The sequence below is a fragment of the Engystomops pustulosus genome, chromosome 4 (assembly GCF_040894005.1).
Source record: "Engystomops pustulosus chromosome 4, aEngPut4.maternal, whole genome shotgun sequence".
Classification (NCBI taxonomy): domain Eukaryota; kingdom Metazoa; phylum Chordata; class Amphibia; order Anura; family Leptodactylidae; genus Engystomops; species Engystomops pustulosus.
The window spans coordinates 165,006,943-165,023,515 of record NC_092414.1 but is presented as its reverse complement, the minus strand read 5'-3'; the positions used below and the strand labels follow the sequence as shown (position 1 = coordinate 165,023,515).

The 16,573-nt window shown below is 39.9% G+C and overlaps 1 protein-coding gene across 1 annotated transcript in view; it reads left to right on the top strand.

The window, feature by feature from the left end:
- SEMA4B (semaphorin 4B) overlaps window positions 1–16,573 on the top strand; it is a 185,562-nt gene that overhangs the window by 89,423 nt on the left and 79,566 nt on the right. Inside the window, exon 2 of the mRNA XM_072148446.1 lies at window positions 1,940–1,991. The gene's annotated coding sequence lies outside the window, so the exon portion shown is untranslated. The remainder of the gene's footprint in view (window positions 1–1,939; window positions 1,992–16,573) is intronic.

The following is a 16,573-nucleotide window of genomic DNA, read 5'->3' as shown; positions in this document are numbered from 1 at the left end:
GTTACTACATTCTGAGAAGGAATAATATCAACTAATATTCATGTTATTAACCCTTCTCTATGCAGAACTATCTAAGAACACACTTTCTCTCTTATTCCCTTTTATTTTGTGATAGTTTTTTGTTGTTGGGAAAAATTGACTGATACAATGAACATTCAAACCCAGAACATGTCCATAAAGTTATATGTAACACCAAAAACACACACATGTTCTGGAATAAAGTTTTTATTTCACACCATCCTCCATTATTTACACCTATGTTATGATGTTTTCACTCGCGTTCTTATGATCCCCGGAGGGTTCCCTTATTGTGCAGCTAATACAATAGCGCACATCTATAAGTGACTTGTATTATCTCAATAGCTTGGTTTATGGATATATAGTTATTTATTTGGGTGACCATTGTGTAAGGAACAGACAATGATAGATTTGTGTGAATTTTCTAGCTGAAAAGCAGATATCTAGTTATTACAGTGTTAGTGATATTATGATGATTTATTTATGTGAACATATCAATATGGGACATTTGTGAACTCTGCACATGTCCATCTATTACATTTAGGAGATGTGCAGGTAAATAGTTTCTGTTTGGAGCACATTTTTTGCCATCAAAGTCAAATTTTAAGTATTTTTTTGTAAAATGTTTCATTTCGAATCAAAGTTGCATGAAGGCGCCTATGTCTATAAACTCTTTGATGCTATTTTGAAAATGGGGCAAGTGTCTGCTTTCAGAAAATATAGTTCCTTCTTCCCAATGGGCCTCACAAGTCTAATCAGCCTACCAGTAATTTTTTGGAGTGTGGGAGGAAACCGGAGGACCCGGAGGAAACCCACGCAGACACAGAGAGAACATACAAACTCTTTGCAGATGTTGACCAGCGCTGCATGGCAGTAGTGCTAACCACTGAGCCACCATGCTGCCCATCAATCTCCCTATCAGCTATCTATCTCCTGTAAAATTCTCCAAAATTACAGTTTGTTTTACCATACTAAAGGGAGCCTCTTGCTGACTGTGACTGGTCATAAAATAGTTTTATTTTGGGGCCCCACTTTTAGTTTTGCCCAGGGCCCCACTTTGTCTAGAACCGGCCCTGCTTCTAGCTTGTGTGTTTGTACAACACAAATAACGCTAAAAAAGGTGTCAGGAACCTAGAAGTCCAATAAAAGTGTCAGGAATACTCAGCTGTGCCCAAATTACTCTTCCAATGATTATGTCACTTAAAGGACATCTACCAGCAGTATGAAAGACTGTATGCAAATGAGCTTGAGGGGCTCCAGGCTGCATTAACACCTATGGAGTCTGGAGCCCCCTCATTTGCATACAGTCCTTCATCCTGGTGGTAGATGCCCGAACCTAATGTGTCATTTTAACACACGTATTCAGCAACAGATACCCAGTATATTGGATTTAAGTGTAAAAATGAAACATTTTAAATTGCATTACACTTCACCAAGGCAATGAATTGCCTAATGTAGCAAAGGAGGATTTGGCATTTTTGGGGCTTAATGCAAAATGATTTCTGGGAAGCTGCCCAAATGCAAAGCTTCTTCCAAATAGCAAAGCAGATTGTCTACTGCTCCATGCTCTGCCATAGCTGTAAATTGTATTGATGTCCTGTGGTTGCTGATAAAGTTTAAAACAAATATGTTGTCATCTCACTTGACACTGAGCATTCTTTGTTTTTGGTTTAATCACAAATCGAAAAATTTTATATTATGCACATGATATTTCCCCGTGCATAATGATAAGTTAATGAGAACAAGGATGACAATGACATTGTTTGGCATCGTCTTCTGTCAAGGTTCAGTATAAGATTGGCATGTACCTATTAGATCTGTGGCATGTGCTCTCTGTGATGGATCTAAGTGAATTATTTGGTTACACATTGTAGGTTTTAGAACCTGATTCACTAATGTAGTTTTATGTTATTTTTTTCAGGTTTGTATCTTCTTCATGTACAGTATTTAGGACACAACATCTTTGGATTACGGTATGTAATATCTGTAAATACCGTATATATTTTTTTATTTTATTAAGAAATGATGTATAAGACTGTCATGTGTAGCTGGGCTTTGGGAGGAAATTACAAGTTCTCAGAATGCTCCCAGTATATTGTTGAAAATTGTAGAAATAGATTCATTGAAATGGCCCTTGAGAAACTTCACTCACTAAATTTAAAGGGGTTGTTCATTGATTGTCTGATGTTTTTAAGGTTGAGGCCCAGGTGTCAGCCCCCATAATTAGACATTGATGCCCTATTCTGCATATAGATATTTATTCATAGACAACAAGAGAGGACAAGTTGATGATTTTCTCTAAAGATTTTCCATGTTTAGGTTCAGGTGGCTGATTTTCCACGCTTTGATTGTTTTGCTACGCTGAAATTCTGGAATTGGAGAAATTGGAGAAAACTATAGATATGTTTAGGCATGTGTGAATGTATACCATTTCTGAGGAAAGTTTTGCCTGCTCAAAAAAATACAGGTCCTGTATTTTAAGATGCCCACAAGAATCTCACCTATTGTCTATTACATATTGTTGATTGATATTTAGAAAAGTGAATATGCCCTTTAAACTGTCTATGCTTTCAAGGTATTGTGTGAATGAAATTTAGGAATGAATCTCTTGAATACTTGAAAAGACGTGAGGCAAGAGAGTGGTTATGTGTGGCTACCTTGGGCGTCTCATTGTCCAAAACCAATTATAATTGTTTAACGTTGTAAGACATTTTAAATCAATATGTCATAGTGTTTCTCAGTTTACTGATTCTTTGTACTTAGCTCCAGAATTTGGCCCACAATTTTGATAACTTGGCCCCTGTATATGTAGTGTTCTATGAAAGAACTACATAAGATATGTTCCGTTCTTACAAGATACTACAGTAAGTGTCCATTGTATAAAGAAGACGCACACTGCCTAATAATTCTGGCATATTTTTCCCAGTCCTTATACTAGAAATAAAATCTTTACCTGCTATGAGCAAATGTGGATTTTGCTATAATTTGAGCTGATTTCCGGCAGTAGTTGTAATATTTGGAGGATTTGGGTGGTTTTGTGATAAGTGCTACTTTTTCTTTTTTAAGCCCAGGAGGTCAGATAGGGTTTCCACGACCTCCCAGTCTTGCCCCATTACCTCTGCCACACCATGCTAAGGGACCCAGATCATGGACTTGGGAAGAGAAATAGGGGAAATTTGGGGCAAGACTGGGCAGAAATTAAGCAGGCCATGACTACAGGCTACAACTTCCATAACCTCCTGGTCTCAGAACTGCAGTACCGCAAATTGCCAGGAAATTCTGATTCATTTGGAATTTTTCATGAAATTCAAGTTGCAATCCACATGATCCAATGCAAATCACTCATCTGTAATATTAATGCTCAGGTATGTGTATATGTATATATTTGTTGTTGTCCTGTAGATGGGAAAGTATAGTCTGACAGACAGTGACATAGTTTGCCTAAAATCTTGTTTTTCAAGACTATTCTGATGTGTCCATCTGATGCATATACCTCCAAGGATTCTTAGTGTTTGTAGTGTCTCTTTGTAGCAGACATTCTTGTTTGTTTTCTTACTATTTGTCAAGACCCTCATTAATGCACGTTACAAGTGGACTGTCAATATTAAGATGCGAGACGCACCTATCTAACGACTTAAGGAGGCTTGAACTTTGCCCTAGAAGCCTACAATTATACCTGGCTGTTGTTCCAGATCTTAACAACTGAGATTCAATGCTCAGAGCGATGAGACTTGTCCCTCTCTGTAAGAGCATTCCATTCTTTAAGCCCACTTGCACTGACTTGCCTGCCTGGATTCATCTCACGAATCACCTTTTCTTGAGATCCAGTTCCCTGTAGGCCAGACTTGGGTCTACTTATTTGTTTAACTCCAAACATCAGGGCTCGTCAAACACATTTTGTGCCTCAAAAACACTCTCGTAACTGAGGACTTTGAAGATTTCATTTCAATTAGAGCCACTGTCTGTACAGAATTTGGGTAGTTCCCTGTGATGTGCTGTAGCCCACATGTCTGTGAACTCTCAAAAGATTAATATTTTTGCTTCATTGATGTTGAAGTAGTGGACTTACTTACAGGGACTTACTTTCCCCGCAGCAGAGCCTGCTGCCATCACTGGTCTACAGATGGTAATAGCCACCCATCTATATGATATAGGCACATGTCACTCATTTGAAGACAATGTAGCAGTCTCTATTTTAAATGTACTGGTTGAAGTATCATGATACTTTTTATAACTGTAGTAATTCTGTCGCAAAACAACCCATACAGGCATTCCCTGACTTAAAGGGAACCCATCATCATATATTGACCTAATAAACCACTTCCAGTTAACAAGCAGCTGAACACCTTCCAGATCATGTTTCTTTCATGACCCAGTGTGGTGACATAATCCAGAAAATCAACTTTGAAGTAACATGTAAATTGATTGTATAAAATCAAGAAGGCGGAGAGTTTAACACTGAAGACAAGCTCTCTCTTCCTCAGAAAGCCCCTTCACTGATGATCCTACATCCAGAGACATCACTAAGCAGATCTCCTGAAGTCCGATGCGTGATGTCATTCACAGAGGAGGAGGCGTTCAGAGCTCCTTACCTTGACTTCAATGTTAAAATCTCCTCCTCTTTGACTTTATACAACCAAGTTGATTTTCTTAATGATGCCATGAAAGAAACAAAAACTAGAAGGTGTTATACTGCTTGACAATATATTAGAAGTGGTTTATTAGGCGAGTTGCTCATGACTGGTTCCCTTTAAGAACACCCAACTTACAGATGACTCCTAGTTACAGACCTCTGGATGTCGGTAAATTAATGTACTGTAGCCCAGGCTGTAATGATCACCTGTAAGAGTTATCAAGCTGCAATGAAGCTTTATTGTTAATCATTGTTCTTGTGAAAATATATGAAATCCAATTGTCACCAGGACCACAAAAATTTGGTCTGGAGGTAAACAAACAAAATATACCTGTTCCAGCTTACGTACAAATTCCACTTAAGAACACATCTAAATAACCTACCTTGTACGTAAAGTGGGGACTGCCGGCTTTTGTTTCATTTTATTCCGTTTTTTTTTATTCACTTGGCTATTCAATAAGCTCCTATAAGTTCTGTAGGGATTCCTTTTCTTTGTCTTTCAAGACTTTCAACTGACTATAAGATACTGTAATAATAGCAAAAATCTAATATTCTGTACACTGTACATGCAAGTTGTTATTCAAGCAACTCCAATATAAATCTTATCCCCTGGATTAACAGTTTCACTGCTTTTTCAATATGTCCATTGCCTCGCTGTTAAAAAAAACTATTACAGTTCCCAAAAACATGACTGTATATATAGTATAAAAATATTGGTTTAATGTTTTATGTGGAAATATAAATCTAGCACTGATAGCTCTCACTGGATTCTTAGTGGAATGTAAACTTAGTGGAGCATGGTGGGGGATTAGGAGCTCTTATGTCGGCAGGTATGTGCTGTTTACACAGGCAGCGGTGAAATATGAGGTATGCCAGAAAATCAGCACTTGCATGGACACAGAATGGTACATAAGGAGGGGGCTCATGTCTGAGATGTACAAAATATTGAAAATTTGTAGGAGTTTTGGCAATGCTTTCCATAACCTTCCTGACAATTATTAATACATGAAGTATCATAATTTGCTTCTCCATCATATTTTGATGGTGAACCCCATGGCTGTTGTTTGGGCATAGTATATTTGAGCATCTTTATATTCTTCCATCAAAATAAACCAAATAAACAAATCTTTTGTAGTACTTTCTGACTGATTTTTATTGGGAGTCTCCAGGCTTATATATACAGTTAAGCAAACATTACAATATACCTAGTGTAAACTGACCGTTCTGGGAAACAAACACGACCCACAGGTCAAGGTTTAGGGTAGAGCCCACGGCTCTCCAATGAGAAAGTGCACATGATAAGGCTAGTTTTTACTTATAGACAATTCTCAATCCACATCCCTGTTATGCTGCATCACCCTAGTTTTGTCCAGTGTCTCAAAATATGGTTGTGTGCATGTTCAATATTATGGTTTTTTGACAATGCTGTCACCAAGACAATTTCTGGCAGTTTCCTATGATATCTTTGTAACATACTTTTCAGTAGATCTATGGGATTTCAAACAAACGTCCAATCCATATTATAATTACAGCAAAGATCATGCTTTGGAGAATCCATTGCCTCCTTCCCTTAAGAATCAACTTCTAAAATTCTTCTTTTGAGCCTGAAGGTCTCTTAGGGGATTAAGAGAGCCAGTCCGTGCTGTAGCTTCACAGGCTGTTAAAACGTCTCACCCTTCTCCCCATGCCCTCAGCACTTTCCCCTCCCTCTGCCTGATGTAATATCACTGCAGCAGAGGAAGTTTCAGCACCCAATGGGAGGGGGAAGTGCTCATTTCACAATGTGAATTTCACAGCCTGTGAACCTGGAGCATGGAGGGGGCTCTGGTAACGTCCCACCATTTTAGCAGGAAGCAGGCCATGGATAACACATATAAAACGATTATTACAGTCAATGTGCTGGATCTATGAGTGCCCCTGGTTTACCATAATGGATTTTGATGCTAGATGGTCCTCAGCTGTGTAGATGGCTTCTCCGTTCCTCACAGCTTGGAAAAGGTCTTGGAATACAAGAAAAAAAAACTAATGATTTTTTTTTTTTATAAATCTTAAAGCCACAAAGTACCATGGAGTTTTGATTCTTGCCCCTCTTACATCTAAACCTCTTACCATGACAGACCAGATATGCGAGTAATAAACATCTATTTGTATATCCCCTGACAAACGTGATATCCAGTAGCTGCCTGCATTGTGTCGGGACAGACAGCCTGATAAATTGTAGAAAACTAGACCATTTATAACAAGTGCTCCAGAAATTCTCTATGCAACTGATCCTTTCTTTTCCTATGAAGATAGAGAATGACAGCAATTACTGGGCATGCAGCGGCAGTCAATGTGCTGCCCGCCAGCATTAAAGGGGTCTAAGCACCAGCATATGTCTCCTCAGCTGTCATTGCCAATGAGACAAGTAGCCTTTTATGGACACCGTTCTAGGCTCCCTCTCTATGTGTCATTCCACTTACTTTTGGGCTAGGCTTTCCCTAAATTATTTTAACCTATATTTAGCAATAACAAGAGAGATTGCTGGAGATGCAATTTTGGACATAGCTTTCAGCTCCACAGGAACCCTGAAGCTGATCCTGTTCAATGGCCCTTGTTTGACAGCTACAAACAGCTGATGAGGGGTTAGCACCTTTTTTCTTTTTACGGGACATTTAACTGGATAATGTGTTGTGCATGGTATATTTCTCAGGTTTGCGCTAAATTAGGAGGAAGTTGCATGACAGTTTTTTTTTTTATGAAGATGAATAAAAGCTAGATTTAAAGGGGACCTGTCACCAGAGTGCTATTTATATCAGGGGACAGGCTGCTATAGACAAAGTACTGTGTATGTCAAATATTTATATATTTTTTTAAAATGTTCATGCTGCAGAATTGTGGTGCATGGTCGACAAAGCAGTAACATGCCCCTTTATATGCACATTTTGTCGGACACAGTGCAGCTCCAAAGGCTCCAAACCCAGATGCGAGCAGAAATTGATGGGAAACGACCCAGTAGTAGCTGGCAGTAGGTTGATGGCTGAACAAACAATGGGGCAGATTTATAAAAAAGTGTCCTATGGTTAGACAGTTAAGAGTTAGACTAGACAGTCTTATTCTGCACCAGATTTATATACGTGTCTAATGCTGGATGATAAATCTGTCCTAGTACAAGACTCGTCGGACTCTGCACCTCCTATTAGTTGGCTTACTTTACAACCAAAAATTAGGACACACTTCTGTTGGGGTGAGTTCACGCCCCTTTTCTAAGGTCACACCCCTTCTGTCGAGCTAGTCTTAGGAGAGCCAGAAAACTATAAAACCCTTTATAAATGTGATGCAGATGGTTTTTTGTGCAAACTATGACAGAATTCAGAAAAAGAGAAGGAGCAAAAGAGAAAAGAGAGGAGCAATCATGATTTTACTATTACATTTCTTTCTTTTGTAGCCTCTAGCTAGACAGGATACATGTAGTAGGTGTGGTGTACTTAATAAAGCATCTGTACTGCTGCTACCCCCTTTAAAATGGCCAGGGGTTTCAGGATTGGCCGTGCTATTCTCCTCTAAGGCTTGGCACGGCCTACCCCCCAGGCAGTCAGGTGGCCTGCTGCAGGTTCAGCTTGCCACTGGGGGCAGTAGCCAGGGATATTTACCGTATATACTCGTGTATAAGCCGAGTTTTTCAGCACAAAAAATGTGCCGAAAAACGTCCCCTCGGCTTTTACATGGGTCTATTAACCGGTTCGCCACCGCCCACCGTGTATTCGCGGCGGCGGTCGCGTTCCGATGCATGGAGAGGGCTCGCGGGTTTTCTTATACTACTGGGGGCAGGCTGGCTGTATACTACATGGGGGCAGGCTGGCTGTATACTACATGGGGGCAGGCTGGCTGTATACTACTGGGGTCTGGCTGGGTGTATACTACTAGGGGCTGGCAGGCTGTATACTACTGGGGGCAGGCTGGCTGTATACTACTGGGGGCAGGCTGGCTGTATGCTGCTAGGGGCTGGCTGGTTGTATGCTGCTAGGGGCTTGCTAGCTGTATACTACTGGTGGCTGGTGGCTGTATACTACTAGGGGCTGTCAGGCTGTATACTACTGGGAGCTGGCTGACTATATACTACTGGGGGCTTGCTGGCTATGTACTGGAGGGGGTTGACCAATGCATTTCCTACCCTCGGCTTATACTCGAGTCAGTAGTTTTTCCCAGTTTTTGGGTGGTAAAATTAGGGGTCTCGGCTTATACTCGGGTCGGCTTATACTCGAGTATATATGGTATTCTTGAGAGCGGAGCTATCCCAGTATTTCTGGACAGCTCTGAATTCAAGAAATTCCCATCTGCCCTCCCCTTTGTTTTTCTGTTTGTTTGATGCTTGCCTTGTTCTTTGTTGCGTGGTTGGCAGTATGGCAGTATGACAGTATGGCCTATGGTGGAATCTTGACCCTCTAAAAAAGCACCTCGGATAACTAGGACATGGCAGGGCCCGGCATGCGAGATGAAGATCCTATAAGAGGGTCAGGGTTCCCCTTACGTTATGTAAAAAATTTTTAAATAAAGCTGTGGCCAACCTCCACCAATTTTTGTTGTTGTCCTTTTTCAGGCCTTGGGTGGGGATGAATAAAGGGGTTATCATCCAGTCTTGATAAATTGCCTTACTAACATGATATCCTGATTCCATAATATATTATACAAGGATAAAATCCTTGTAAACTTTAAAGTAGAAAGAACTTCATATTCACTGCTCCCCGAAGGCATAAAGCCATAAGTAAATAGCCGTTTTACATAGAGCTATTGCCTCTGTCTCTTATACAACTGGAATTCATTCATATCAAGTAGGAATAAAAATGAAGGTCTCTCCCAATCTCTGCCTCACTGCATGGGAAGAGTGATGACTCCAATATATTTCAGCCATGTCAGCAAGACTCTTCCTTTCTCAGCTTAGCTCTGGTGGCTGTGATAAATGTGTGTCTGCCTATATTGTTTGGGAGTATGAAACGAATAACTGATGCCGGATTCAGGCTAGGATTGTCACACTGTGATTGATGCTGTGCAAGCCCTAAGAGTCAGGTACTGTTCAAGAAGCAATAAAAATATAGGAATTTTATGATGGGCAATAGCCAGAAACATTAGGATAAATGTGTTATGTTCCTCTGTGATCATCGGTGTAAATGTTGTAGAAGAGATCCTTATTGATTTTCCAGTCATTAGCCAATGTATGAAATCCTGCTGTAATCACAATCTAATAATGGGGTTATTATAGAATGGAGGGGGGTGCATTCTATATAAAGAATAGAAGAAACAAACTGAAAAGACATTAGGTGGCTATATCATTTTGTGAACAAAGCTTCGGAAAGGAAGAGAGAATATGATAATAACTAATAGCTATAAGGGCAGATGAACATAACAGTCAAAATAGGACTTCAGTTTTTTGAATGGGCAGTATACGGCTGCAATACTCTTTAAAGGGAACCTGTCACCAGGGACCTCATTTTCACTAAAGACAGGTTGCAGAAGCTTATTACACCTGCAGTGCATTTCTGCCTTTTCTAAGCATTTGCATTACAATATAATTGTGTGTTATAACTTACTCTTGCATCCTGACTAAATCCTGGGAGACTGACAGGGACTAGGCTTTGGTTTGGATGCATTTCAAAAAACAATATGTGACTTGTCTGTGTTACTCACTCCTCAGATCTTAGCCCCCACCTTTGTGCTCCTGTACAGCTCTTTATAAATACATGTGTGAGCAGTTTTTACCTTCTTTTCAGTGCAAAATCAGACAGAAAACTCTTCCAAACACTTTAATAAACACTTTGTTTATACCACCAGCTAGGCCAAGAGTGTTGTTGCTGGCCACCGTTATGTTCAATAGTTATATCACCGTAGCCTTTGGGCTACGATGCAGGAACGGGGAGCTGGAGTGGGTGTAACGATTTGGAGGCATGCCCCTGGACATTCTGGTCTTATTAGTGCTAGCAGGGTCAGACTCCTCCTACACCCCCCCCCTTCCTCCCAACCGGCACCAACCATTAATTTATCTACAAAGGAACTGTACAACTAATTTATAAGAAAAGATGTTCTATAATTGCTATTCCTAGGAGGATACAAGTATATATTAAACCAGATATGTCAGGAGAAGTGACAGGTGCTGTATAAAGAATGTATTAGAAACAGGCCATCACTAGATCTTTGCAATATGGATAATTCAAAATGAATGCCTACTGGGTGTGGATTTTAAATAAGCACTCATACATTTTTACAGAAAGATGCTACAACCAAGTATCACTATTTTAATAGAGTGCCTAGGGCTAAACAATAGCACGGACAGAAAATGGTCATACGCCGTAGGGGCTTATACATATCAATAGAGGACACTGCAAGTATCCTTACTGGTAATCTCTAACAAATTTATGTGTTGTTCCTGCTGTGCTAAATTTTACCAAATATATGCAAGGTTGTTACTACTATAATACTTTACTACCATAATACTATGTTTATACTTTACTACTTTATAACTCTATTATTTGTTATTCATGCCTAATCTGAAGGGCTTTTTTGTGCCAAAATTATATGGCACTATGATACCACATGGTGTTTCAATTTAGTCACAATGTGTCACTATTATTTAGATAAGATTCTGACAGTATTTATATGGCTTAATCTACACTCATCGGCCACTTTATTAGGTACACCTGTCCAACTGCTCGTTAACACTTAATTTCTAATCAGCCAATCACATGGCGGCAACTCTGTGCATTTAGGCATGTAGACATGGTCAAGACAATCTCCTGCAGTTCAAAACGAGCATCAGTATGGGGAAGAAAGGTGATTTGAGTGCCTTTGAACGTGGCATGGTTGTTGGTGCCAGAAGGGCTGGTCTGAGTATTTCAGAAACTGCTGATCTACTGGGATTTTCACGCACAACCATCTCTAGGGTTTACAGAGAATGGTCCGAAAAAGAATAAACATCCAGTGAGCGGCAGTTCTGTGGGCGAAAATGGCTTGTTAATGCCAGAGGTCAGAGGAGAATGGGCAGACTGGTTCGAGCTGATAGAAAGGCAACAGTGACTCAAATCGTCACCCGTTACAACCAAGGTAGGCAGAAGAGCATCTCTGAACGCACAGTACGTCGAACTTTGAGGCAGATGGGCTACAGCAGCAGAAGACCACACTGGGAGCCACTCCTTTCAGCTAAGAACAGGAAACTGAGGCTACAATTTGCACAAGCTCATCGAAATTGGACAGTAGAAGATTGGAAAAACGTTGCCTGGTCTGATGAGTCTCGATTTCTGCTGCGACATTCGGATGGTAGGGTCAGAATTTGGCATCAACAACATGAAAGCATGGATCCATCCTGCCTTGTATCAACGGTTCAGGCTGGTGGTGGTGGTGTCATGGTGTGGAGAATATTTTCTTGGCACTCTTTGGGCCCCTTGGTACCAATTGAGCATCGTTGCAACGCCACAGCCTACCTGAGTATTGTTGCTGACCATGTCCATCCCTTTATGACCACAATGTACCCAACATCTGATGGCTACTTTCAGCAGGATAATGCGCCATGTCATAAAGCTGGAATTATCTCAGACTGGTTTCTTGAACATGACAATGAGTTCACTGTACTCAGATGGCCTCCACAGTCACCAGATCTCAATCCAATAGAGCATCTTTGGGATGTGGTGGAACGGGAGATTCGCATCATGGATGTGCAGCCAACAAATCTGCGGCAACTGTGTGATGCCATCATGTCAATATGGACCAAAATCTCTGAGGAATGCTTCCAGCACCTTTTTGAATCTATGCCATGAAGAATTGAGGCAGTTCTGAAGGCAAAAGGGGGTCCAACCCGTTACTAGCATGGTGTACCTAATAAAGTGGCCGGTGAGTGTATGTTTTATGTGTATAAATTTGTTAGCTTTATTATTGGTCCATATTAGAAAGCGTGTTTTATAGTAGCACTATTTTTGTCACTGAAAAATGCTGTTATTTAGCACAACGTGGCACTACTATCTCTTTGGAGTATCACACATTTTCAGACAGTCTTGTTGATGGGTGCCTATGGATCTACTAATCCTCACACCTTGTGCTACAGATAAAATTAATTCATTCAGTAAAAGAAATGCGTGAATATTTATTTATACTTCAAAGTCCTCCAAACCGTGGAGAAACAGACATTTTTTCTACATTGTGTAAATTAGTTTAGTCGATTCTGTACTTCTAGTTGAGGGCTTTGAATTTAATCTTTTTCCAGATACTGGATGAATCCCATTCTGCTGCTCCTGAAATGAATATACAGCAACAGGAGTTACAGTTCTCTATATTGTCCTCAAATACCCTTTAACTGAACACATGTGTCGAAAAGAGAGTAAATGTGGGGATCTAGTCATATATTTGTGTCTAATATTTCAGTTCTACCATTGGAAGGACTATTAACCAATTTATAGAGAAAGCCGGTAATAACTTTCAGATGCTGACATGATCATACAAGGGTTACTGAAGCTTTGTATTGCAAATAAGAATCACCATTCGATGTTCTGCAGACTGAAGCATTACATTTTGTGTCTGCTTGGGCTTGATGACATTAGATATAAAAGCCTTACTTGCTTTAGGCAACATCTTCCCTCAAAGTGTCCAGAATAAAAAAAGAAATGGTTTGCTTTTTTTTCCCATGAACATTGCCACTAACGTCCCCAGATCATGTCTGGTATCGCAGCAAATACATATTTACTGCAACCTATGGACAAAATTATCACTTTTTCTGAACAAAAGCGGAATATTTTCCTAATTCTGGTCAACCTCCTTCATCTAAAATATATGCAACTAGCAAAATGGGTTCCATCACCTGGGGTACCCTTCCATTAGCTCCATTGGAGAGATCTAGTCATAGTAAGGGCTCTTTCACATTGGCGTGGGTTCTCTGTTTCCGTTCCATATCCATTGTGTTTTGTCTTCATTGCGTCTCTGTTTTTCTTCCATTTTGTCTCTGTGTCCGCAAAAAAAATTACAAGCCAGTGTGAAAACAACCATTAAAAAAATGGTTTAGTGAGGCATCCGTGGAAATCACTCAAACACGGACATGAAAAACAAACCCAATGTGAAAGTCCCTAACTCTCGGCTTTTGACAATTGCAGGTATCCAATCAATGTAATGAGTGTAATTCAATTAATTCTACTGATCGTTCTGGGATCTTTGAATATTAAATAAGGAATTCACCCAATTAGAAATGCACCCTGTTTCCCTGAAAATAAGACACCATCCGAATAAGACACCCTCCAAAAATAAGGCACCCTTCGAAAATAAGACCTAATGCAATTTTTTTCAAGCTTAGAAATATAAGGCCTCCCCTGAAAAGAAGTGGTAGTCATTTAAGCAGCTCCCTTTGCACCATAGATTAGTATAAGTAGATCATTTAGCTAAGACAAGAGGTTGTGACATGGGTGAAGAATTCATGGGATAAATTCACTAACTGTTGCATTGCTCATGTGCTATGAGCAGTTACCCGAACATGAAGGGGTCATTGAAGGAAAATGCTAAAGAAAAACAGACAGACAATTAAAGTTAGGATAACCTGGTCAAAACCAAGATGGCAGCGGGGTACAACATTGTTAGGCAAAGAATAGTGAAGAACATAGCAAGGGTTGGAATACAGCAATATAACGTTAGCAAAAGTAGAACAAGTTTCAGGAGACCAATATAACCAATTATATTGTACCAGCTATAAATAATATATATTGGAAGTTCCTGGACTGTGCCCCAGCAGTTGAGTGGTTCGGCTTTCTAATACTTAAACTCACACACGCTCCCAGCTCAGAAATAAGGTGTAATTACCCAGCTTTCCACAGGACATAAATCTAGCTCAACCAAATTGACTCTGCAGAGCAAGCTGTCAATCACAGCCTCAGAGAGAAAAGCCCTGTAGGTTCACAATCTAAGAACTCTGCAGCAAGAACCAACAGTAACTCTTCTCTACTTTAAAGGAGATTTTTTTTATATGTAAACAGGCAAATTTAACTTAAAATGGGGTATTCTAGAAAGGACATTTCATACCCTGCCCAAGGGTTCAGTTAGTAAGTGGAGAAATGCTGGTGACATGTTTCCTGTAACTAGGGCATGTCTTATTGGCCTGAAACTTGCAAATTCCCTTTAAAATTGGCACTTAATTTAAACACAAATTGCATTAGATAAAGGACATTTAATGCTGTACACACACACACACAAGGTACATAAAGATGTTCACTTCCATCCCCATATTTTACATCACATTCAGATTCACTGTGTGGTTGAGTGGAACATAAAATTTATATTATGAACAATATCAAGCTTGGAGAAGTCTGTCTGCCCTGAATTTCTGGGATATATAATTTTCAGGGATCATAGAATAAGAATTCTGGCACCAAAAATAGGGAATATTTCTTACTCAATTCTTATCATCTTCACCTCAAATATGCTTCAATTTGAAAAAGACATTACATGGGCTGATAGGTTCTGTTATACATAAGGCTTTAGGGTTCCCCACGAGACATCTGATTGGGAGTTAAATAAGTTTAAAAAGTTGAATTTTTCTCTTATTACAAAGTTTTTTTTAAATACAGTTTTGTTTACCTATGTAAAACTGGGTAATAAACCCACTTATAGGGCATGGGTATCTGTAGTATTCCATAATATTTCTGTTCTAGGTGGTACATCCCAGTAATGAGTGTGCTTCACACTACCAGGCTTTACCACATCAGTTCACACAAGTCTTTTTGTGTGATCACAGGAGCTGTACCATGCAATGCTTGATATTACAGAGTGTCATCAGTTTCCACACCGCTATTCCTTTGATAACAGGTATATTTATAAACCAGACAAACAGCTAAATTGTAATAAGGTGCAAAGAAAAGGGAGATCACACTGATATTCTTAGTAGCAGGGAGTCAGGGCTCAGGGGAATACTACACAAACGAGAGAATCCTGTTCCAGCTCCCGCAGGCTCTTATGATTTCCATGTACTTGCAGCCAAGTATATACCAAGCTCAATTAATTCACGTTACCATGTTACCGCAATCGGCAGATCAAAGCAGCGCATCTCTTAAAGGGGAAACGGTATTTGGAGCTCAGAACTCCTATAACTATAGTTATGTCGAGCATATCATGGAGGGACAAGGTGCTGTTAGTAAAGTCTTAGATAGATTGATAGATAATTAATAATTAGGTTTAATAATATATTCTTTAGTCAATAAATTAGGCTAAACCATTGGAAAGGGCCTCAATTAAGCAAGGAATCATTAAAGTGGTGGTCCAGTCACCACACATGCTGATCATGGGATCCCAGTGGTGAACCCCTAAATGAATAGACAAACTGGTTGCTCATGCACCTAATTCTGTGTTCATCTTAGTAGCATACAGGAATAGCCAAGCACAGTACATGTCTACTTCCACCAGTACCATAGACAGTTAATGGAGCGGCAGTGTACATTTGGACCCCCCAACGATAAGGGACTATCCAGTGGATAGGGGACAGCTTGTAGTGGCCAGACCACAGATGGGTCCTGTTAATTTTTCAGCTTCTACCCTTGCTTGTATAGCAAAAGATCGACGAGGCTAGTATTTTACTGAAGTGGTCAAGCACTTCTACAGGAAAATCTACCATAGTGGAGGAATACAACTTTTTATATTCATGCCATTTCATCTCTTTAGCCTATACTTTGTCTTAAATATCCTGTGAGGGGATGGAAAAAGTAAGAGTGATCTCAGCAATGCTCCAATCTAATATCAGTGCATCTTTACTGGCTAAATTCAACATGTTTCACCATTGGTCTGGAATGGGATGCCAAAAGAATGGCTAACTTCAGATTCTGAGCGTGGCTGATCCTGCCACTTGCAGGATGATTCATATATAAATAAAAATACTGTTATATCTTCATGCAAAGTCATACTACACTCAGTGGCAGATGGGAGTCCACA